We start from the raw sequence: 15910 nt of genomic DNA on the forward strand, positions 1-15910 counted from the left end.
GCGCCGTGGAGCAGGGGGCGGTGCTCATCGAGGAGGCTTGGGCCGCACAGGAGCCCACGGCGGAGGGCCGGGGGAGGCTCAGGCATGGCGGGCTGCAGGTCCCGAGCCCTGCCCCACGGAAAGGCAGCTACGGCCCGGCGAGAAATCGAGCACAGCGCCGGTGGGCTGGCAATGCTGGGGGACCCAGTACACCCTCCGCAGCCACTGGCCCGGGTGCTAAGCCCCTCGTTGCCCAGCCCGGCAGGGCCGGCCGGCTGCTCCGAGTGCGGGGCCCGCCAAGCCCACGCCCACCCGGAACTCCAGCTGACCCGGAACTCCAGCTGGCCCGCAAGCGCCGCGCGCAGCCCCGGTTCCTGCTCGCGCCTCTCCCTCCACACCTCCCTGCAAGCTGAGGGAGCGGCTCCGGCCTTGGCCAGCCCACAAAGGAGCTCCCACAGGGCAGCGGTGGGCTGAAGGGCTTCTCAAGTGCCGCGGAAGTGGGAGCTCAGGCAGAGGAGGCCCGGAGAGCGAGCGAGGGCTGTGAAGACTGCCAGCACGCTGTCATCTCTCAATTTGAGCAGAGGTACTCACTGTCTTTGTTTTAGACCACCTTTTCATGAATGTGTGTGTGGAAAACAGCATTAGAAGATAGAGATACTGTCTTCCTCCAGGCAAAGGTAGCTTTGTTTACAAAGTCTGATGATAAGAATAGTGTCTCTCTCCAGAGCATAGGGAAAATTGTTTTTTTATTTTCACCCCCCATTTGGTATAATATAAATAATGTCATCCTCTGGGTCAAAGATCAGGAATTTTCACTATCTATTATAAAGATTTAAACTGTGAGAAATAAGCTACTATTTCTCACAGACCAAGTCACTATAGGGAAACTCAGAGACAGCTAAGAATTAGGGGTTTTGGTGACATTGTATTTCTCATCCAGGAATCTTGTTGGTCCCATTAACAAAATCAGCAGAAACAAATCTGAATTTAGATAGGAGGATGGCTGCTTAGAAAATATGCCTTAAAATATTCCTAAGAATCATAGCACAGGCAATCCAACTTGGCCCTTATTAGCGTACTTGATTGCTCAGATGATGCTAGACATGTTAGAAAGTAAAATATACCCAGACTCGAGTTCTGGGCAGAAACTGAAGAAGGCTAGTCTGCAGAAACTACTAATAAAATGTACCCAGACTGGAGTTTTTGGCAGAAACTCTGCAAAAGGCTACTCTCAGGTGTTGACATACAAATGTTCCTGATACAAGTACTCATGATAGCTCATTTAGAGGAAAATTACTAGCTTGTTATGGGGCACTGATCAAAACTACCTCTACCATGGAACAGCACCAAGATTCTTAGGTCAGAAATATCAATCATACTAAAAAGAAAGATGTCAGAATAAAAGACAGAAGAAAAGGCCAGGAACGTTTGTTAACAAAATGAAAGTGGCACATTCAAAATTATGAGTGAGTGCAGTATTTTGCAGGCTTCAAAGGGAAGACAGCATATATGTGGGTAGGTTGCCTCACCCACTGTAGGGCCCATCATAGAGCCCACCAGTGCTATCCATCTCTATTAGCATGTGCTTCGAAGCTTATGATTTTCTTTTTGTCGAAGCAAAGAAGTTTGCCTGGCTTGCCAACGCAAAGGACAACAATAAGAAGAAAAGATGCTTAAATATTAGTAATCAGTAAAATGTTAATTTGTCCCAAAGAAATTTAATGTGGCAGTACCAAGCACAAGCAAGGATTTGTAGACATTGACCCCTACACATTCCTTGTGACAGGAGATTTTTTTTTTTTTTTTTTTTTTTTTTTTTTTTTTTTTGAGACGGAGTCTCGCTCTGTCGCCCAGGCTGGAGTGCAGTGGCGCCCTCTTGGCTCACTGCAAGCTCCGCCTCCCGGGTTCACGCCATTCTCCTGCCTCAGCCTCTCCGAGTAGCTGGGACTACAGGCGCCCGCCACTACGCCCGGCTAATTTTTTTGTATTTTTAGTAGAGACGGGGTTTCACCGTGGTCTCGATCTCCTGACCTCGTGATCCGCCCGCCTCGGCCTCCCAAAGTGCTGGGATTACAAGCGTGAGCCACCGCGCCCGGCCGGTGACAGGAGATTTTTAAAAGCACTTTGGAAGAGTATCTTGCATTATCTAAATGTAACAATTGCATACTTTAAAATCCAGAATACTCTTGTACATATTCATCAGGAAACATGGACAAGAAATCTCATTTGCAAATGAAAAATATGGAAGAATTTATTTAAAAAAACATATTTAGAATAATAGTTATCTCTGTAAAAAGTGAGTGGAGCATGTGATTGTGTAGCATGCACACTGGATTTCAAGGCTCCTGGTAATTTTGTTTTTCTTGAGTGATAAAGTGAGTACATAGGAGAATGTTTTATTTTGCTTAGAAAACTACACAATACACATATACATTATGTGTGTGTATGTGTTGAATACACATACACAAAAGATATTTCAAACGTTCTAAAAATGGAATGATGCATGTCTATGGTACAGGCTGAATGCTTATTTCAGACAGCTCTCATCTGTTATAAAATCATAAATAGTCTTTATATGTAGCACTCGCTTAGGTAAATGCTTCTGAATGTTGATGTAAATCATTTGATGAGACATTTATCTCACTTCAAGAGACTAAATTGAATACCTGGCCTAGTTATTGACAAGCATAGACTGTAAAAGGAGATAATTGGGCTACCTCAAATTAGACCCACTTCTGCCTTTCCCTCCAAGGGCTCTAGCCACTAGTGGTTTGTGTGAGTTGCTATGTTTCATATCAGTAACTACTTATCAACTGAGAATTTGAATTTTTATCTAAATGCAGTAAAATGGAATTCTCAACAATGGAAGGTGAAGTGAAAAATTACACAATTGCTAGCTACCTATAATAAAAGTAAAAGGTAAAAGAACTGTGTCAAATAAGAGTTGGACTCTGCCTCCATATTTTAGGAACCTATGTTATCAAAAATAATGGCTCTACTTTTTCTCAAATAAACTAAACAAGAAAACAAAATGAGTGGGGAAAAATCTAAATTATATGTTCATATAGCTAAGCAACACCGAACAGAAAAAAAAACAAAAACTGAGACAAGCAGGAAAAAATGAGAAGACAAGTGACAGACTGGCAGTGGCAGAACCCAAAAGAGGAAGTTCCACAAGGAATGGGAAATGCTGTGAGCGGGAGTCAGAGTGAAGCAGGAAGATCACTAAGGAGATTAAGAAAAGAAAGCAAGGAAACTCCCTAAGAGGTGTCCAGATTTAGAATGTATCAAGAAATATCACCTTCGGATAAATGCTAAGAAGATAGCAGAAGCATGTCTTTAGAGCTCTACTAAAATCTCCACAAATCCAAAAAAGTGGATGGAGCAACCAGGATAGCAGAACAAAACTATGGAAATGACGTGTTGAATAAGACCTGATGAATATGCATCAAGGAGACTGGGGCAAACCACCAGGTCAGCAGTGGTGTGAGAACAAAAGGAAGAAAGAGAAGACGGCTCTGAGCAATCCTAAATCCTCACCACTCCAAACAGTCTTCCCACTGGGAGTAAAGAAATTGGTGGATCTGAGAACAGCAATCCAAACTGGTGAGTACAAGATTCTCTGGGAAGGAACTGACCATGAGGGGTGACCTAGGACTTCACAGCTACTGAAATACTCAACAAAAGGACAGAGACTTGGCAACAGAGACAGACAACTTGAAGTAAAATACAAATTGCTTAAGGAATAAAACAGATTTGGGGTAAAAGGAAGGCAAGTTTTCGATACCATTTGAGGAAAACTTGAGAGAAAGCAGGTGGCAGAAATTCTGGTAAAGTGACGGAGAGACTATTTTCTCAATATTAGTTGTCACATCTCAGGTTGGGTCCTAGAAGCAAGCTCTGAGACGGGATTTAGCACACTGGATGCTTATGAAGGGGGAGCCTTCGGGATCAATACTTGTGAAAGGGAGGGAAGGAAGTGAGGCTGGATACAGGGAGCTACCAAGCTGCAATGTCAGCGCAATAGCCTCAGCTGTCCACACTGGGAGCTCTACAGCAAGAAAAGCCCTTCAGGAATTGTTCGGAGTTGGGTTTTCATTCCCATCCTCATCCTTTTTTTTTTTTTTGAGACGGAGTCTCGCCTTGTCGCCCAGGCTGGAGTGCAGTGGTGCGGTCTCGGCTCACTGCAAGCTCCACCTCCTGGGTTCACGCCATTCTCCTGCCTCAGCCTCCCCAGCAGCTGGGACTACAGGCGCCTGCCACCACACCTGGCTAATTTTTTGTGTGTATTTTTAGTAGAGACAGGGGTTTCACCATGTTAGCCAGGATGGTTTTGATCTCCTGACCTCCTGATCCTCCAGCCTCAGCCTCCCAAAGTGCTGGGATTAAAGGCGTGAGCCACCGTGCCCGGCCTCCCACCCTCATCCTAATTGGTTGTAGATCACTCCAGGAAGGGGAGTGAATGTGAGCAAAGTGGTTTTCTGTAGCTGAGCTAATCCCTGAAAAGGCTGATAGCTCAGAGCTTCCTCCTGACAGCACCCCTAGTGGCATTCGCAATAATATTTTCATCACACCCCCAAAGAAGCAGCCCTGGAGCCATAAAATGAGAAATGCTTTTCTGGCTTAAACTTCTAAAATTATAACAAAATTCATCTGACTTAGACATAAAGAATAAAAAAGGATTACATTCAAACCCATAGTAAATACTAGAAGAATAAAAGAGGATAATGAGAATCAAATACCTATTGGAAATGGAGACACACCAGAAAAATGTGTCATAATGCAGGGAAAACCTATAAACTAGTATTGCTATAGGAGTAAACAGGGATTATGAAAGAAAAATAGGATAACTGGTAGAAAGATTGGAAAAAATGAGAAATAAGGACCTGAAAGACAGTTAAAAGAATTTGGGAAATAATTATAAGTAAAGTTTAATAATCAGAAAAAAGATTAGAATTAACACAAGCGTAAAGAGATATGGCAGAAAATATATTGTTTTGAATAGATAATAAATAAAAAAATAAATCACATATTAAAAGAGAATACAAAGGAGGTTTTTCAATACTGAGGTAATGGTAAAATTAGAAAATTAGTATTTTGTGGTATCTAATGAAATAATGGAACTAGACCAGGCATTCTTAAAATATGATCTGACAACTAATGGTCGTCCGACTTACTCTATTTTCCAACTGCCTAACTAGATGAGGCCCAATTGTCTTCATGCACTTAAACCAAAATAACGTATTGCAACAGGTTGAATGCAGAAACAGATATGAGAATTTAGCTATATTCAAACAATGAAAATTAAAGAGTTTTGTAAAAATATAAAATAATGCTATATTTTGAAAAATATTACTTTTTATATATGTCTATGTTAACAAAATAATTAATATTGAACAAATAAATTTATATCGGTATATAACATACAACAATCTTAAGACCCACATTCCTTTCAAGCAAAAAAGGAATATTCACAAAATTGACTCTATTTTCATCCATGAAGAAAATCTCTACAATTTCCAAAGGATTGATAAAGTATAGAATATGTTCTCTGACCACAGTGAAATTTACCTAGGCAACTACAACAAACAGCCTCTAGAAAAACTCTATTTGCTAAGTAAGAAGTGAATGTTATTTAAACCTTAAATAAAAAGAAATAACAACAGATATTATAAAATGTCTTAAACTGAATGATAATAAAAGTGTGTTATACAAAAAACCTGGGACACTTTAAAATAGTAACAGATGAAAATTTATAGCCTTAAAGTAATGCACTAGGAAATAAGGACAGCTCGAAGTATAAGGAGTAAGCATCCATCTAAAGATGTTAGAAATAAAACAGCAAAGAAAACTTTAATAAAAAAAGGAAAGATAATGTAGATGAAAGCTGAATAATAAACTGAAAAAATATAAAGAGATGATTAATACATTGAAGTGTTAATTCTTTGAAAAGACTAAAAGCAAACATCTGGCAAAATGATTTTAAAAAGAGGGGAAAGGGGTTAGAAGGCATAAATAACTTGTAACAAATTAAAAAGTAAAAGTACTTTGTCTCTAAAAGCTAGCAGGTATTAAAAAGATAATAAATTATTATGAAAAGTTATGTCTGGAAATTTAGATGAAATAGGCAACATTTTAGGAAACCATAATATTAAAAGATAGACACAAGAAGTAACTAGTAACAGTGACATCAGCAAGATGGCTGACTAGAAGCTCCTTGTGGTCTTCATTCCCATAAAAAGAAATTCCAAAACTACAAAAAAAAATCTACACTTTATCCAAAATAACTAAAGGAGCACTGGAGAATAGTGAAGAAGCTGCAGAAATCTTGTAGAGCACAGAAACTCAGGATGGTCACACATGGAAGGAAAGGAGACACTTTGCCTCTGCCACCTCATTCCCCTAAGTCAGAATCGGCTTGGAAACAGAAGGGACTTCGCTTTGCAAGGAAAAGGTAAACAAGAGGACCTCACAGCGCCCATTATCATCACAGGCATCTGCATCTGCACTCCTGGAGACACCTGTAGTCCTCAGAGGCTCTAAGCCCAGCTGGGGAAGCTCCCGAGAGTACATGTGCTGAGCTACCCCTAGAGAAGGAACTGACACTGTGCCCCACCCTCATCCCTGTGGCCCATGCGGCCACCTCTCTGCACCATCTTAGAACCAGAGCCACTGCTAGAGTGCATCCTACTGCGGAGATTAGCAGCAAATGCATCCCTCCATCTCAGAGGCTAAGCTGCCACTGCAGCATGCCCACTGAGTAGTGTTCCATCTCCAAGCAAAGGTAATGCTTCATCTTTGCCCCTTACAGCTAAGCTACTGCAGATCCCCTACATTCCCCTCAGCCCAGTTGCTGTTGCACCCTCTATATAATTATATATATATATTTATTATATTTATTTATATTATATTTATATATATTTATATATATATGATATATCATATATATATATCATATATATATAATTGAGAGCTTCAACAGCAGACTAGGTCCAACAGAAGAGAGAATCTGTGAACCTGAAGAAGGTCTTTTGAATTGACTCATTCAAAAGAAAAGAAAAAAGAAATTAAAAAAAAGAAAAAAGAATAAAAAATAGTGAAGATAGTCTACAGGACTTATGAGATACCATTAAGCAAACAAAGTTTCACATTGTGAGAGTTTAAAAGAAGGAAAAGAGATAGAGAAAGAAACAGAAAGCTTATTTAATGAAGTACTTTCTGAAAACTTCTCAAGTCTTGGGAAAGACATGGACATCCATGAAGCTCAAAAGTCCCCAAATAAATTCAATGCAAAGAGATTTTCTCCAACACATATTAAAATCAAAACATCAAAAGTCAAAGACAAAGAAGCTGAAAAGCAGCAAGAGAAAAGCATCAACTCACATATAAGGAAATCCTCATTAAATCATAAGCAGTTTTCTCAGCAGAAACCTTGCAGGTCAGAAGAGAATGAGATGATATATTCAAAGTGCTAGAAAAAAAACTGCCAGTCAAGAATACTATTCCCATCAAAGCTGTGCCTCGGAAGTGAAAAAAAAAAAGTAGACTTTCACAGAGAAGCAAAAGGTCAGGTTATTTGTTACCACTAGATCAGCTTTGTAAGAAATGCTTAAGAGTTCTTAAAGCAGAAATGAAAGGACAATAATTGTTATCATGTATATATATAAAAGCATAAAACTCACTGTTAGAATTAAATGTGTAGTAAAATCCAGAATACTCCAGTACTACAATGATGCTGTGTAAATCATACATACGTCTAGTATGATGTCTAAAGGTCAAAAGAGTAAAAAGTGAAGCTACAATAAGTTATTAAGAAACACACACTATAAAAAGATGTAAATTGAGACATAAAAACATAAATTGTGAGGGGAAGGGTAAAAGTCTGGAATTTTTTGTATGTACAGAAGTTAAGTTGTTATCAGCTTAAATAGTAGATTACAACTATAAGATATTTTATGCAAACCTCATTGTAACAAAACAAAACAAAAAACTATAGCAGATATGCAAATGATAAAGAGAAAGGAATTTAAGCATAGGACTACAGAATATTATAAAATTATAAAGGTAGTCAACAAGAGATGAAAAAAGGGAAAAAAGAGACACAAAACAACCAGGAAAAATTAACAGAATGGCAGTAGTAAGTGCTACCCTACCAATAATAACCTTGAATGTAAATGGATTAAATTTTCCAATCAAAGGACATAGAGTGGCTGAATGCATAGGAAAACAAGAACTAACTATATGCTGCATACAGGAGACTCATGTAAACTTTAAGAACACACATAGGCTAAAAGTGAGAGGATGAAAGAAGATATTCCATGTAAATGGCAACTACAAGAGAGCAGAAGTGGCTATACTTATATCTGATTAAATAGGTTTCAAGTCAAAATCTATCACGAGAGACAAAGAAGGTCTCTATTTAATGATAAAAAGGTAAATTAATTGTGAGGACATAACCACTGTAAATATACATGCACCCAACATTGGAGCACCTAGATACATAAAGCAAATATTAATAAATGTGAAGGAAAAGAGAGATTGCAATACAATAAAGTAGGGGCCTTCCATAAGCCTCCTTGAACAATGAATAAATCAACCAGTTAGAAAATTAATAAGGTAATACTAAATTGAATTGTATTTTTGAACAAATGGACCTAAAACACACTTACAAAACTTTACCTCCAACAACAACAGAACACACATTTTTCTTCAGTGCACACGAAACACTCTCCAGTATAGAACCTATGTTAGGCTACAAAATGAGTCTTAACAAATTTTAAAAGTTTGAAATTATATCTAGTATCATTTCATATCACAAAGATATGAAACTAAACATAAATAACATGGTGAATTGTGGAAAATTCACAAATATGTGGAAATTAAACAACACACTTCCGAACAACCAATGAGTAAAGAAAGAAATGAAAAGAAATATTTAAAAATATATGGAGTCCAACAACAATGGAAACACAACATACCAAAACCCATGAAATGTAAGAAGGACATGATATTTGAGAGGGGCCCGGAGTGGAATTATATGGTTTGGATCTGTGTGCTCACCCAAATCTCATGTTGAAATGTCCCATTGCTGGAGGTGGGGCCTGGTGGGAGGTGATTAGATATGGGAGTGAAATTCTCATGAATGGTTTATTACCATTCCCCCTTATTATTATATAGTGATAGCACTTCATTTCACTTATATGTAGAATCTTAAAAAATAATTAAAATCTACACAGATGAATAATAAAACAGTGGTTACCAAGGGTGGAAGGTGGGGGGAGGATATAAGAAATGTATGTCAGAGAATACAAAGCAGCATATTTGCAGGATAAACAAGTTCAGAGACCTCATGTTTAACCTACGGTTTATAGGTAATAACATTGTACTGTATATTGAATTCATGCTACATAAGTAAATTTTAACTATTCTTGCCACAAAAACAAAAAAAAAATGGGTAACCATGTGAGATAATGGATATGTTAATTGGCTTCACCATAGTAACCTTTTCACTATCTATATGTATTCCATAACATCATGTTGTATACATATACACAATAAAGTTTATTTTAAATAAATAAAGAACTGGTAAAACTAAATATTCTATTGGCTATTAAAGAAATTAAACTCATAATTTTGAAACTTTGTATAAGAAAAACCTCTAGGTCCATATGGCAAACTCTACCAAAGAATTAGAAAGATAATACCAGCCTTATACAAACTTTCTGTAGAAAGTAATAGTGTATTTCTAAGCTCCATGTGGCAAATACCACTTTGATACCAAAATTTGACAAGGAGAAGAAAGAAAACCTATAAGCTCATCTCATTAATGACAATACATGTAAAGATCCTAAACAAAATAATAGAAAACAAAATCTAGCCTAGCAAAACACATTTAATAACCCAGACTAAGATGAATTTATTCCATGCAAGAATAAAATTAGAATATCAATTCTTTTAGTTTGCTACGTTATCAGAAGAAGACAATCATATTATCAACATGCTGATGAGAAATAGAGTTTGATTATAGCAATCTATGAAAATATAAAAACTATATTGCAAATATACCTAATAGTAAAGCATTGAAACTGTTCTTTTTGAGATTGGGCACAAGACAATGGTAATTTTTGCTTCCACAACTATGTAACAATTTACTGATTTTCTAGTCAGTACACTAAGTGGAGAGAAAAATAGTATATTTGAGGACTGAAAAAAAGAAACAAAACTTAACTTTCTATAGATTATATGTAGGGAGAAAATGCAAATAAATCTACCCATAAAAATTAGAGTGAATGAGTTAGCAAGTTTGCATGATACAATGATAATGTATATTAATATTATCAATTGTTTCACTGTATAATGGCAATCAAAAGAAAATTTCTTTTAAATGATACCATCTATAATAGTGTAAGATATTAAATATCCTGGAATGAACCCTACAAAAGGTACACATGGCTTCTCAACAGAAAATCAGAAACTTACATGAAGAGAAAATAAGGAATACCTAAATATACCATGTTTACGATTAAGAAGAAACTATATTGTAAGGGTATCAATATTTTCTAAGTTGATTTAAAGAGTATGTGCAATCTCAATTTTAAAACCCTAAGAGTCTCTATATTTGTGGGTGTGTGCAAGTATATATGGCTTATCAAACTTAGTCTAATATTACTATGGCTATGGACATGACCAAGAATAGATGAGACACCCTGAGAAAAGAACAAAATTGGACTATATGTTCTACCAAATATCAAGATCACAGTAAAGCTACAGTAATTAACATTGTATCATATTAGTGCAAAACATAGAACTATTTCAACCAAAGTTCTCAGAAACTGACTCATGGATACTTGAATCATGATAGAGATCTTTGTAGAGTTGTGCTCTCTCAAGCAATAAAGTAATAATATTATTATTAATCAAAGTTTTAAATAATACTAGTAATATATGTGCATTATCTCCAGTTTACTACTAAAATTGTCCTCATTTTATAGTAGGGAAACTGAATAGGTTAATCAATTTGCTCACAGTCAAACAGAATGGGACAGTGGAGCCAAAATGTGCACTGAGCTATTCTGAGTCTAAAACCTATGTATATTTTGTGCTTCCTATGCCAGACACTGTACTAGAAAATTTTGTGTATATTATGGCACTACCAGAAAAGAATTATTCTTAGAAATGTTTCATGTATGAAACATTTGGCTTATTGTGATGAAGCAGAAGTTTTTCTTGTCTATGTTTATGAATTTTTAAAAATGACAATTATAATATTGATGACTTTTTATTGAGAAACAATTTTCCAGAGCAAACATCAATACACTAATCATTTAACTAGATTCTATACAGAAAACATAAATCCTAATTGTTTGTTCTTATTACTTTATGAGAAATTTTACAATAATTATTAGGATTATAAGTCAAATTTTGGTACGTGTTAATTTTACCCATCACAACTTCTGTTGTGAGTTTATTCATGACTACTATTTCTCTTGTGTCTATTTTTCTCTCAGGTCAGATTTTGCTGATCTAATTTTATAAAGAAAGTTAAAATTTTCAATAACTTTTCATTGCCTTCTGCATTTTAAGCTCCTGTTTTGTTTTGAGTTTATTTGTTCTATGAAATCTAATTTTACCCAGATCAATTTTGTTAGGTTTCTGTCATGCCAGTAAGACATATTTTCTTCATTTTGTTTTGCATTCATAATAAATTATACTCAGATTCATTCAAATTGTCATCAGAGTTAAAATGGTTGGATCCAGATTTCCTGCTTTATAGCTATTTGTATTCCAGTTTTTGTTCAGATAGTGAAATTGAGGCTCACACAGTAAGTGCCATGGCATACATTTGAAAACAGGTCTGTCTGACAACCTGGTTTCCAGTTTTTCTTTTGTATGCTAATGTCTCTGACATCAGTTATCTCAAATTTAATTCTGACTTTGGGGATAATTTCGCCTTGCCTTCCTTACAGCTTGTTGTCTGGATAAAATGTGGAAACTTTTGTAATCTGTAAATAATATGCAAGTTTAGACATAATTTATCTATGTAAGTATCCTTTATTATTATTATTACTATTATTTATTTTTATTTATTTATTTTTTTTTTTTTGAGACGGAGTCTTGCTCTGTCGCCCAGGCTGGAGTGCAGTGGCGCAATCTCGGTTCACTGCAAGCTCCGCCTACCGGGTTCACGCCATTCTCCTGCCTCAGCCTCTCCGAGTAGCTGGGACTACAGGCGCCCGCCACCACGCCCGGCTAATTTTTTGTATTTTTAGTACAGACGGGGTTTCACCATGGTCTCGATCTCCTGACCTCGTGATCCACCCACCTCGGCCTCCCAAAGTGTTGGGATTACAAGCGTGAGCCACCGCGCCTGGCCAGTATCCTTTATTATTATGACTATGATCCAAATGTTTGTGCGCTTTCACCAGATTCAGAATCGTTCAGGGCCTTCATCCTGGAATTCCCAGCCCCCAGAACTGTGAGAAATAAATTCCTGTTGTTTATAAGCCACCCAGTTTATAGTAAAGCCACCTGAATGAGCTGAGACAATTATTAACATTTATTCTATTTGAAATTATTAGATAAACCTGTTTTTTTGCAGCTCAATAAATTTCCTTGGCCTACTTCTAAGATGGATAACCATTAAAGATATATCTGATTCTGGCTGGGGGCGGTGGCTCACGCCTATAATCCAGCACTTTGGGAGGCTGAGGCGGGTGGATCATCTGAGGTCAGGAGTTCAGGACCAGGCTGACCAACATGGTGAAACCCCGTCTCTACTAAAAACACAAAAAAATTAGCCAGGCGAAGTGGCGGATGCCTGTAATCCCAGCTCCTTGGGAGACTGAGGCAGGAGAATTGCTTGAACTGGGGAGGTGGAGGCTGCAGTGAGCCAAGATCATGCCATTGCACTCTAGCCTGGGCGACAAGAGTGAAACTCTGTGTCCAAAAAAAAAAAGGCTCTGACTCTGAGAGGTGAAGCCAGCTGGACTTCCTGGGTCGACTGAGGACTTGGAGAACTTTTCTGTCTTACAAGAGGATTGTAAAATGCACCAGTGCTCCGTAAAAACGCACCAATCAGCGCTCTGTAGCTAGCTAAAGGTTCGTAAAATGGGCTAGTCAGCACTCTGTAAAATGGACCAATCAGCACACTGTAAAATGGACCAATCAGCACTCTGTAAAATGGACCAATTAGCAGGATATAAACAGGGACAAATAAGGGAATAAAAGCTGGCCACCCCCAGCTGGCAGCGGCAACCGGCTCAGGTCCCCTTCCACGTTGTGGAAGCGTTATTCTTTCGCTCTTCACAATAAATCTTGCTGCTGCTCACTCTTTGGGTCCCTGCCATCTTTAAGAGCTGTAACACTCACCGTGGAGGTCTGCAGCTCCATTCTTGAAGTCAGCGAGACCACGAACCCACTAGAAGGAACGAAATCTGGACACAAGTCTATATATTAATCTTATTTTTTAGTATTAATCCTTGATATGTATTAGGTAAGAGTTCCTTTATGCTTATTACACTTGTTAACTCGTGAGTCTTCCCATTCTTTTGAACAATGAATATGAACATTTTCTCATTTGGTAATTTCTTACTCGAAGTTTGCATTTGGCCATGTTTGAGTTAGGAATACACAGGGAAAGTACCATTGCTAAATAATTTTTACAACTACCCTTTTCCTGTTTTTCTTCTATAAAGTATTTGATGAGGTTTAGAAAAGAAAGCAAGAGTTTAATTAAAATCATGTAAACAAGAGCAGATTTTCACGTCTGAACATGTTAAACAGAAATTGGATACAGCCTCATGCTGTAAACATTTGAAAACTGAACAAAATGTATGAAGTCACTTTTCAGACATTATACAAAAGCCAGGACAGAACCATGACACCCAAGAGTAAAGTAAACATAATGGTGGAGCCTGGTTTCCCAGACTTTCATTCTAGCAAGGGTGGGAATAGAATGCCAAGAAAAATGAGGCTGCCTTACTGAAGTGAAGAGCCAGAGATCAGAGATCGGGAACATTGAGAGTTACAAGTAGTGGGACAGGGTTTCAGTGAGCCGGAGGTTATATAGCAAAAAAAAAAAACAACAGCTCCAAACATCTTCATAAGGATTCTCTTGAGTCTTTGCTGAACATGAACTTTAAATTATGCATAGACATGATAAAACTTCAATGACTTCTGAGCTGAATATTGAACAATTCCTAAAGTTTCAAACATTCCAGGAGGACATTTAAACTCTGACAAGCCAGAGCAAGACCTTGTTGGTTACTCAAGCAATCTGTTGAGAACCAAAGATGGACCTGATAGTAATACATAGCACCTCACCTCTAGATTAAAGAATAATTAAGGACTACTTTTTAAAATGTGCCTCAAAGATTCAAGCTAATCTGTTGCTTGAGTGAAACAAGAGCCAACGAATTTAAAGGAATAAAACAATATTCAACCACTCAATGGTAAAGCACTTGCAGTGTTCAGAATCTGGCCAAGTGCAGGAAATTGAAATGCATAACCAGGAAAAACTAGTCAATATAAATGAATCCAGAAATGAGAGAAATTTTGGAATTATCAGACAAGAACTTTAAAATAGCTAATGTAAATATACCAAAATGCTCAAAGGAAAACAAAAACATAAAGAAAAGAGAAATGTAAGATACGAAAATAGCAATGTAGAACTTATAGAATTGAAAAATATAATAGCTTAAGAAAAAAACTAGATATGATTAATCACAGATGAGAAACTGCAGAAGAAAAAATCAGTGAATATGACTCTATTATTAATAGAAATGGTCAAAATTGAAGTAAATAAAAATAAAAGACCTAAGAAAATGAGCATTATAAAATGGGACAGTATCAAATAATTGAACACATGGGTATTTGGATTTCCTTAAAATGGGGAGAAAAAAATTGGAAAAATTATGAATAAAAATTTTTCCAATGTTGATAAAAATCATGAGCTAGTAAATTCGAGAAAAAATATAAAACAACAAGTAGGCTTTTATTTCATTGAGCAGTGGTTTGTAGTTCTCCTTGAAGAGGTCCTTCACATCCCTTGTAAGCTGGATTCCTAGGTATTTTATTCTCTTTGAAGCAATTGTGAATGGGAGTTCACTCATGATTTGGCTCTCTGTTTGTCTGTTATTGGTGTACAAGAATGCTTGTGATTTTTGTACATTAATTTTGTATCCTGAGACTTTGCTGAAGTTGCTAATCAGCTTAAGGAGATTTTGGGCTGAGACAATGGGGTTTTCTAGATATACAATCATGTCATCTGCAAACAGGGACAATTTGACTTCCTCTTTTCCTAATTGAATACCCTTTATTTCCTTCTCCTGCCTGATTGCTCTGGCCAGAACTTCCAGCACTATGTTGAATAGGAGCGGTGAGAGAGGGCATCCCTGTCTTGTGCCAGTTTTCAGAGGGAATGCTTCCAGTTTTTGCCCATTCAGTATGATATTGGCTGTGGGTTTGTCGTAGATAGCTCTTATTATTTTGAGATACGTCCCATCAATACCTAATTTATTGAGAGTTTTTAGCATGAAGGGTTGTTGAATTTTGTCAAAGGCCTTTTCTGCATCTATTGAGATAATCATGTGGTTTTTGTCTTTGGTTCTGTTTATATGCTGGATTACATTTATTGATTTCAGGTCATAGGCGTGGGCAAGGACTTCATGTCTAAAACACCAAAAGCAATGGCAACAAAAGCCAAAATCGACAAATGGGATCTCATTAAACTAAAGAGCTTCTGCACAGCAAAAGAAACTATCATCAGAGTGAACAGGCAACCTACACAATGGGAGAAAATTTTTGCAACCTACTCATCTGACAAAGGGCTAATATCCAGAATCTACAATGAACTCAAACAAATTTACAAGAAAAAAACAAACAACCCCATCAAAAAGTGGGCAGAGGACATGAACAGACACTTCTCAAAAGA

The 15910-nt window shown here is 37.2% G+C and overlaps 1 long non-coding RNA gene across 1 annotated transcript in view; it reads left to right on the forward strand.

Annotated features, from left to right (window-relative positions):
• The first annotated feature begins 322 nt into the window (after nucleotides 1-322).
• LOC134733088 (uncharacterized) overlaps nucleotides 323-15910 on the forward strand; it is a 73509-nt gene continuing 57921 nt past the window's right edge. The window contains exon 1 of the long non-coding RNA XR_010116651.1: nucleotides 323-562. This is a non-coding gene — a long non-coding RNA (uncharacterized lncRNA). The remainder of the gene's footprint in view (nucleotides 563-15910) is intronic.

This window comes from Symphalangus syndactylus, chromosome 17 (assembly GCF_028878055.3).
Source record: "Symphalangus syndactylus isolate Jambi chromosome 17, NHGRI_mSymSyn1-v2.1_pri, whole genome shotgun sequence".
In the NCBI taxonomy this organism is placed as follows: Eukaryota; Metazoa; Chordata; class Mammalia; order Primates; family Hylobatidae; genus Symphalangus; species Symphalangus syndactylus.